The following is a 5,596-nucleotide window of genomic DNA, read 5'->3' as shown; positions in this document are numbered from 1 at the left end:
GGAGGGAAATCCAGGAAGTCTATGAAAATCCAACAAGGAAATACCAAACATCTAGGAATCAACCAGAAAGTTTCAGGTCAGATCTGGGTGTCCTAGGAGGAACTAGACAAGCCCCAGCTTTTCCTTGGCCCAGTAGTGTTTATACTACCCAGGTCTTGTCTCTGGAGTCTGAAGTGGGTAGAGGTAACATCAACAGCGTATAAATGGGACAGGGAAGAAAATGAAAATGAAAAACACAGCAAGAATCAAGTGGGAGGAGGTCCGTGTTTGTTTCAGGCTGGGCAACCGTCCCTTGAGTGAGGTCTTGCTCTGAGCAATATGCTCCAATGGAACTGTTTTTTTTTTTTTAAAAAAGAATTGGGTTGAAAAAGGTTGACGTTTTCACTGGGAGGTGCTAACTTCAAAGGGACGAAGCGTAAACAAAGGAACTTTGCCTCCTCCAATGCAGCTGAAGTTTACAAAAAGGCAGTCAGAAACATGAGGACACGTCTCATAAAATTAGCCCGCCCGAAAAGAGGAACGGTTAAAAAAAAAAAAAACCACGAAAAATAAAGGAAACAAGTGATGTTTTTTTTTAAAAAATAACATTGAAATGTAAATAATAGTTCAATTAGAAAAGGAAACAGATGGATTCAGCATTTTTAAGCGTGCACGAGGGAAAGAGAGAGAGAGAGAGAAAGAAAGAGAGAAAAAGAGAGAGAGAGAAAGAGAGAAAGAGAGAGAGAGCGAGAGAAAGAAAGAGAGAGGATTAAATTTTATCAAGATGTAAACTGTGTCAGTTAAAAAGAAACATCTGATATGTGTCAGGCCTGTAGCTTTGGTCTCTGTTCTCTTCAAAGGAAAAACTAGCTGTAGTTGACCGGAAGACGAAAAGCTTAGTCAATGCACAAAATTATCCTACAATTTGTGATTGGCAAATCAGTGTGAATGTTCTGAAGGAGTTGTGAGCTTATAAATGCTTCCAGATTTTGCTACGCTGGAGAGAACATTTTCTCCAAAAAAGGAGAATATTTGTAGCTCGGGGTTAAAATGTGGGGTTCTTTGGTGCTCTCGGAGCTTGGATGTTTGATTGCAGACGTTTCATGACCAAACTAGGTAATGTCATCAGTGCTTTGATCAGGACTCTTCCTCCTCCTCTCCCACTCCCTTCTAGCACTGATGATGTTATCTATTTTGGTTAATGAAACATCTGCAAGAAAACAACCAAGCTCAGAGACCACCAAGGACTCCGTGAAACATTTACTATATCTGGCACGGACTGACCAGTGAAGCTGCTCACCTCCCCCAAGAGCTTTCAACTCCAAACCCACAAGATCTTTGTAGCCAAGGTCACCTCCCAGTTCCTCTATTCCGGTTAAAGACCTTGAAATTCTTTCAAGCTTCGGTCTAAATTTATTACAGCTGCCCTTGCAGTCCCAAGATGTATTAAAACTACACTTACAAATAAAATGATAGTAGGTTTTTAAGAAGAGATTGGACAACCCCTTGTCTGAAATGGTATAGGGCAGTGATGATTAACCTTTTTGGCATGGAGTGAAGGTTAACCTTTTGGGCACTTTTGTGCGAAGACCAGCTGGCCAGAGTGCCTGCGTGCACCTGAACCTGGAAGTGATCAGCTGGGCAACAAAACTGTTAGAGAATCAGGTAGTCCTGTTAGAAATACTTCAAAACCTTCTCCCAGAGCTGAGCAACAGAAACAGACCATGAAGTGGATGTGTGGGGTCTCTCACAATGCTCCGAGGCTTAAGAACGTAGCCCTTATAAGCAGCATCCTGAATAACGGGAAGCGAGCTTCCTATAATCTTCTCCGCTGTCCTCACAACTCTCTGTAGGGACTTTCTATCTGAGGCCCTGCGGCCAACAAACCAAATGGCGATGCAGTTTGTTAAAACGCTCTCAGTCATGCCTCTGTAAAATGTGGCCAGGACAGAAGGAGAAAGATGTGCTCCTCTCATCCGATGCAGGAAATGCGTCTTCTTTAAAACCTCCAATGTTGGAGCACCCCCAACTTCTGGAGGAAAGCCATTCCTCCAGAAAGCTTAACTGTTCCATCAGGAGATTTCTCCTGGCATTCCAGCAGGTGGTGTTTTTTCAGATGGGTAGGCACCAGACTGCTACCTCTCATCTGTCACCGTCCAGCAATCCCATTAGGGTTGTATTTTGGTCAAGCTGGATGCATTCTCTTCTGTTTTCCTATTGGAGAAGTAGGCCAAATCTGCAAGATATAATGTTTTATCTGTGTGAAGGCAGTTCAGTGGAGTCTTTAAAACCACATGCCCACCTTTCTTCTTTCTATAGGGAACTAGCCGATAACCTGGCATTGCCCGGGTATTTATTTATAGGAGGGAAATGTCCGGACCAAATGTAATTTCTAATGTTGGATTTTCCCCCTTACCAAAGGGAGCCCCCTTGTGGAGTACTGAGAAGCCATTACCATGGCAACTGCACTGCGCTGTACAGTAGAAATCATTTTATGGTAGTACAGTAGAAGCCATTTTAAGGCACAACAGGCTGTATCTTAATAGAACACCCCCCCCAAGGGGTGTTAGGGTATTTTACTCCCACAGTATTTGTCTCCAGAGAGTAAGTTGCTTATATACCAAGTTTGGTTGCAAAGGCTCAAGGCGTTCCAGAGTTATGCTGGAACACACACACACACACACACACACACACACACACACACACACACAGCAATTTTTATATAGATTCCAGGTACTGTTTAATTTTTCTCCTATCTTGAGGAATTTTCTGGTAGAGAGCATGACTTCATTGTCACCTCAGACATATCGTTCCAGCCCCCCTTCCCTCAATTTTATGCCTCTATAGGTTGTCCTCAACGTACGACCACAACTGAGCCCAAAATTTATGTTGCTAAGCGAGATGCAGTTTTGCCCCATTTTACAACTTTTCTTGCCGTGGTTGTGAAGTGAATCTCTGCAGCGTCGTTAAGCGAGGAACACTGTTAAGTGAATCTGGTCTCCCCGCTCGTCAGAAGGCCACAAAAGCAGAACCTCCGGACAATTCATGAATTAATGTAGAAAATGTTTATTGCCACCTACGGGGCGACTCAAGGCGGCTTAGAAGGATATAAAAACACCATGTAAAAGAAATAAAAATCATAAAAAGAAAAATAATAAAATAGCACCGGTAAAATGGTGCTTTTTTTCGCTTTTTTTCAGTAATGTAACTTTGGATGGTCATTAAATGAACTAGGATTACCTCTAGTTGTGCGGCATTGTTATCTTCAGTCCGCCTGAGCATATATACTAATTTCTTTTCTTTATAATTCTTTATCATTTCATATATGAGCCATGGTGGCACAGTGGTTAGGGTGCAGTATTGCAGGCTAATTCTGCTGACTGCCGGCTGCCTGCGATTTGGCAGTTCGAATCTCACTGGCTCAAAGTTGACTCAGCCTTCCAATCCTTCCGAGGTCAATAAAACGAGGACCAAGATTGTTGGGGGGGGGGGGCGATATGCTGACTCTGTAAACCACTTAGAGAGGGCTGTAGAAACTCTGTGAAGCGATATATAAGTCTAAGTGCTATTGCTACATTGCCCCCTCCCCATTAGCACTTCAATAGTCGTTCCCAATCTGAAAAACTAGCGATTCTTTTACTGATCTTATTAGGAGAAATAGAACGACAGGCTCACCGCCTGCTGCACGATCAAAAGGGCAGTTAATTAAAATCACATGTAAAAGAAACAAGATTAAACAATGTATTTATTTATACAAATTAGAGGCCCTCCACATAAAAATTCCGGGCAGCTAGGAAAAAGAGAGGAGAGCCGCTATAACATATCTCTTTTTTTCCATATATTTTTTGAGTCAGGGGTGGGGTGTTTTTCCTTTTAGATTTGTCTTTAATACCCTGTTTCCCCGAAAATAAGATCTCCCCGGATAATAAGCCCAATCGGCCTTTTGAGAGCATGCGCTAAAATAAGCCCTCCCCGAAAATATTGCAACACAGCAGCAGCCATGAGGTGACCACGCTCGCCGCCTCCTGCACCTCAAAAATAATAAGACTTCCCCAAAAATAAGGCCAAGTGCTTATTTTGGGGGGTCAAAAGACCCTGTCTTAATTTTGGGGAAACGTGGCAGTTGTAGTATTTTTCCCTTCCACCTTCACTCTGGCTAACTGTATTTCTTTTACAATAATGTATTCCTCTCCCTTTTTGTTGTTTTGCCTTTTCTTTCAGTTCTTCTTCTTCTTTTACCTAATTAAAACAATAAAATCAGGGAGGAGGAAAAAACTGGGGCCAGCTTGCAACTTTAAAAGCCAAGAAGCAGGAGTAATTAAGAACACAGATCATATAAATGTTGGAAGAAAACAGAGGCCTCCGAGATTTCGTAAAACATTATACGGAGGCTCGACACCCATCCTAACCAAAATCTCAGAGGACAGGCAGAGTTTTAGCATGTTTTTGACCTTAATTCAGGGAGAGAGATACGGATCTGTGGGGAGACCCTGTTCCGGAGGGCAGAGAAGCCAAGCATCCTACATTCCAATACATTAGATTGCAGGTAGTCCTCAATTTATGACCAAAACTGAGCCCAACATTTCTGTTGCTAAGTGAAACGTTTCTTAAGAGAGGCTTGTCCCATTTCCCGATCTTTCTGGCCACAGTCATTAAATGAATCACTGCAGTTTTTAAGTTAGCAACCTGTTTGTTAAGTGAATCTGGCTTCGCTAGTGTCAGAGGTCGCAAAAGGAAATCATCTGACCTTGGGACACGGCAACCGTCGTAATTATGAGTCAGTTTCTAACCACCTGAATTTTGATCATGTGACCATGGGGATGCTGCAATGATCATCTATATCTATATCTATATATAAATGTACGTGTGTGTGTGTGTGTGTGTGTGTATAACATCAGAGATGGGTTCCTACCAGCTCGAAAATGGCAGGGACGCAGGTCTGCCGCACCCCTGAACTGGTTTTCTTGGTGCCACCATAGGCACCGCCATCTTGTTTTTGCCTTCTGCACAGAGCAATTTTTGTTGCCCTGTGCATGCATGCATAGCACACATCAACCACGTAGCGGGTCCCTGACTGAACAGGCAGCAGCAGCAGCCAGAACCTGGCTAACACCCCTCAGGGTGTGTATTCTGTTAAGATACAGCCTGTTGTGCCGTACTGCCATACTGGCTTCTGCTGTACAGCGCAGTGGAGTTGCCATGGTAACGGCTTCACAGTACTCCACAAGGGGGCTCCCTCTGGTAAGGGAGGAAATCCAACATTAGAAATTATGTTTGGTCTGGACATTTCCCCACTACGAATAAATCCCTGCTAGTAACCAGCTAGTAATATATGAAAGATGGCCATAAGTTGCTTTTTTCAGTGACGTAAATTGTTTTATTGGTGACGAAATGAATTGTTGTAAGGCAAGGATTACCTGTACTTGTCTATCCTCAGCCAATCTGAGCATATATACAAATTTCCTTAGCACTTCATATATTAGGAGAATAGCACTTCAATAGTCTTTCCCGATGTGAAAAACGAAACGATTCTTTTACTGATCTTATTAGGAGAAATAGAAAGACACACTTACTGCCTGTTGCACGATCAAAAGGGCAGTTAATTAAAATCACATGT

The sequence above is a fragment of the Natrix helvetica genome (assembly GCF_964273705.1).
Source record: "Natrix helvetica genome assembly, chromosome: 11".
NCBI classification, from domain to species: domain Eukaryota; kingdom Metazoa; phylum Chordata; class Lepidosauria; order Squamata; family Natricidae; genus Natrix; species Natrix helvetica.
The sequence above is the reverse complement of the archived record's forward strand: the minus strand, read 5'-3'. Positions refer to the sequence as shown.